Source organism: Phyllostomus hastatus, unplaced genomic scaffold (assembly GCF_019186645.2).
Source record: "Phyllostomus hastatus isolate PE091 unplaced genomic scaffold, TTU_PhHast_1.1 phas_scaffold_78, whole genome shotgun sequence".
Lineage (NCBI taxonomy): Eukaryota > Metazoa > Chordata > Mammalia > Chiroptera > Phyllostomidae > Phyllostomus > Phyllostomus hastatus.
The window spans coordinates 35979499-35983999 of NW_025334041.1; positions in this window are offsets into that span (position 1 = coordinate 35979499).

Below are 4501 nucleotides of genomic sequence, written 5' to 3' on the forward strand. Positions count from 1 at the left end.
TTATTTCTCATGAATTCTTGATTCATGCTCATGATAATATCAGTGAAAAACAGTCTCAAAATATGTATTATTAATAATTTCAATTATAATTCTGCAGAAAAGAGAATAAAATTAAATATATTAAAATATTAATGATGGCTATATTTTTATTATAGAACATTTATACTTTCAATGTTTTCAGTAATACATAAAGAAAATCTGTATAATATTATATTATATAAAAGAAAGTATTCAGTTTCTACAAAGATAAAAGAAATAAAGCTCTTCATTTGATTTATTTTCAGAATTTTATTCTATCATATGCAGGGTAAGTCCTGTGAACAGGATATTTAGCATTTTTTATCTATATTAGTTGTTCATTAGTAAACAAAATAAGAAAATATCAACTTTAAATTATTTGCATATTTTGTCTAATAGATCATTTAATTCAATATGATCTAGCATTTTGCAGGAGTTAATTGTCTTTAAATGCCAAAGTGTTTTATTTGGTAGAATAAATAAATTCACATGTTCTGTATTTTCTAGCATATGTTTTTGTCATTGCTACTAATGCAGTGGCATATTCAGTAATAGAATTTAGAAAAACCCAGTAAATTTAAAATCTATGATAAAGTGAAAACAGTTCTATTTTCCTTAATATTTACTATTTTGCTATATGCTCTCATAAAAATTTCTAGAACTAACGCAGTAATTTCAGTTCCTCTTTGGTATTAACACAGTAATTATATATATATGGTATATATATGGTATATATATCAATATATCTCATATTATAGTATATCATGTATAGAAATCATACACGTATGTGTGCATCTATATGCATGTACAAATGTGTATATATATATACATATATATGTGTATGTATATATACCAAAAGCCTCAGGGAAAGGCTTCCTGCCACTTGTGTTCAGAGCTGTTATTCATCTATTGAAGCTTCAGAAGTGTCTTAGCTTTCTCTGTTGCGCAAGAGACTTACTGGAACCACTGCACACTGTCAGCTACAAGAAAACCTTTTATCAGCACATCCCTTTGAAACTGTCATTGAACTGCATGGACCTAAGGACTGATAAGCATTAATAATACCCTGTTCCTTTTATCCTTTCTGCCTTTCAGCTTTATTGCTAGATTCTTTATCTAAACTTAGGTTTTTCAGTCCAGACAAATGCAATTCTTTAGCCTTCAAAAGTGATGCTTAACCTAGCTTGTACAGATGTGTAGGGTTTTTTCTACTTATTTTCTAAAATAATCAATACTTTTTTTGAAGTGACCTTGGGCTTTGTTTGGATAGTTTTAGTATCATGGATCACAGCATATGTGAAGTAAGACACACCATAAAAAATGGCTACTATACCTCCATAAATTGCTGAAGGGGTTCAAGGTGTATATTCTAAGTCATTGTTACATGTGTCTCTTTTGTGCGATGCATGCACACATACACACAGACAAATAGACACGCTCATTTATAAGCCTATAATGAGTAATGTCAAGTGCAAAGTGCATTGTGATTTGCCTTCATTGTCTGTGGATAATGGTTAAAGGTTAAAATATGAGAAACATGTCTTTTGAGGCTTTTTTGATTTTATATGAGAGTTTCAAAATTATAACTTTTTTATTATCATCATTATTTTTATATTTTAGGTATCTTAAAATATATTTTCATAACCACCATATGCAAACCACTTTATATAATTAAAAGTAAGTGAGGTATGCCATTTTACTTTGTATATACATGAAACCATAAAGGTATGGTTTGGTAAAATGTGGACATTTTGTTTTTTAGATTAAGATGTACAATAATAGTAAAAATACTTCATAAACATATTTACTCATTCCTATAAGTTAATTTTATGTCAACATGAAAGAATTATGCGTAATTGTGAAATTAGATAAATTATATTATCATTATGTCACAGTGATGAGTAGTGCATAGAAAGACTAGTGGGTTAGTTATAAACCAGAAGAGCTCCAAAGGGATCTAGCATTCCCAAATTCTTAATTCTTATTTATAGCTTTCAATGAAATCAGGCTAAGGGTTCAACATAAGACTTCAAATCTTCTGTTCCTGATGTATATATTATATATATAGTCTGTATGGAAAAAGTCCAACCATTGTTAATATAATGAAAATGGTTTTCACAACATAGACGTAGCCTGGCAGCCAAGGAGAGTAGACTAAAATGTGCATGCATGAAATGCATGCAATGATGACTTCCCTGTACTAGTCAGGGCGGGCAGTAGATGCCCCTTGAGTGAGTATGTGTACTGTGTGGCTGTCACATTTAAAATGATTGAGTAGAGCAACAAATCTACATCAAATTTTGCATTAAGCTTGAACATTCCTCCATGGAAACTATTTGGATGATTCAGAAGGCTGCAGTTATGGGCAACTGGTGATTGGCAGCTTCATCACAACAATATGCCTACTCATGCATCACATCCCATGCAGAGTGTTTTTTTTTTTAAGATTTTATTTATTCATATTTAGAAAGAGGGGAAGGGAGGGAGAAAGAGAGGAAGAGAAACATCAATGTGTGGTTGCCTCTTGCAAGCCCCTTACTAGGGACCTGGTCCACAACCCAGGCCTGTGCCCTGACTGGGAATCAAACCAGTGACCCCCCGGTTTGCAGGCTGGTGCTCAATCCACTGAGACATACCAACCATGGCTCATGCAGAGTTTTTGGCAAAATGTCAATTTACCCCAGTGACTCAGAACCCCTGCAGCCCAGATTTGGTGTCCTGTGACTTCTGGCTTTTTCCCAAACTAAAATCACCTTTAAAAGGGAAGAGATCTCAGACCACTGATAAAATTCAGGAAAATATGATGGGGCAGCTGATGGCAATTAGGAGCATTGTGTGAGGTCCCAAGGTGCCTACTTTGAAGGGGACTGAGGCATTATTATCCTATCTATTTCTTGTATCTTGTATATTTTTCAATAAATGCCTCTCTTTTTCATATTATATGACTGGATAACTTCTGGACAGACCTTGTATTTATATAATGGTACATTTTTCAGCCATAGAAAAAGAAAATTCTGTCATTTGTGACAATATGAATGGAACCTGAGGGCATTATACAAAGTGAAGTAAGTTAGACTCTTACTTATATATGGAATTTTAAAAATCTAAATTATAGGAAGAGATTGAAATGGAGGTTGCCAGGGGCTGGGGTTTGGGAAAATGGGGAGAAGTTGTTCAAAGAGCATAAAATTCTGTTCATGAAATAACTAAGTTCCTAAGTTCCTAACATAAAATATACTGAAAATAGTGAACAATACTGTATCATGTACATAAATGTTTCTAAGAGAATAGATTTTAAATGTTCTCAGCACCAAAAAAAGTGGTAATCACTTTGCAGTACATATGTACATGAGATGATCACATTGCACACCTTAAACTTACACAGTGTAATATACCAATTATATATTAACAAAGTTGGGAGAATAATTATGGATATGTTTTGTATACTTGTTACTATATACACATATATTTCTTTGCTCTGTCAGCTGAGAGTCTGAAGCAACACCACTACATGGCAACAAGCAAACCATGTTCCAATTTAGGTTTTTAATACCATTCTCTAACAAAAGGGAATGGGCTTTTTGGAGAAATGACTTACTCTAGTGGTAAGCCAGGGAATATAGAAGATGAACCCAAAGCACCTTTTAGTGTCAGAAATGAAGGGAATGCTTAAAACATAAAACCAATTTAAATTTGTCAAAGGGACATAGGAGACAACTGAGAGAGGTCTCGATGGTCAAAGATGAAAATTTAGCAACAAACTAAAGTAATATATGATTACAAACCAACTTAGAAAATAAATATGCCTGAGCCTATACTGAAATTATATGGATACATAAATTAGATAGACACAATGTAGATAAATATCCTGAGCAAGAGAATTCCAGTTAATGTATGTAGCTACAGCTCCCTCAAGGGTTCTAATTCCCCATCCTTAAAACTGGGCTGCACGTAGTGACCTCCTTTCACACAGAACAGTATGGAAAGGGGGAAAAGAATAACTTTGCACTGTATAAACCTGACAAGCACTGCCTCAACCACATGATCCTACTCACCATCCATAGTGATACATTGTGTTGGTAACATGTGTCCTTTATATAATTTGAATGAGAATTGCATGCCATCCTCTGTTTTTCCTTCCAAAACTTGATAATCCCAGTTTAAGCATGATAAAAATATCAGAAAATTCCCAGATGAGGGAAATTCTACAAAATATCTGACAAGTTCTTCTCCAAACTAGCATATTAGTAAAAAACTAAGAAAATATGCTTAAAATATAGATTTAGTCAATTCTGGTTCATTGGTTGTGTCAAACATATCACACCTGAGTAAATCTTAACAGCAGAGGAAACTGAGTGTGGAATATATGGGAACTCTTACTTTTGCAACTTTTCTGTTCATCTGAAACTATTCTTGAAAAGTTTATTTAAAAATAATTGGGCAATGAAAAAACAACTACCATAATTAGGAGACTAGACAAATG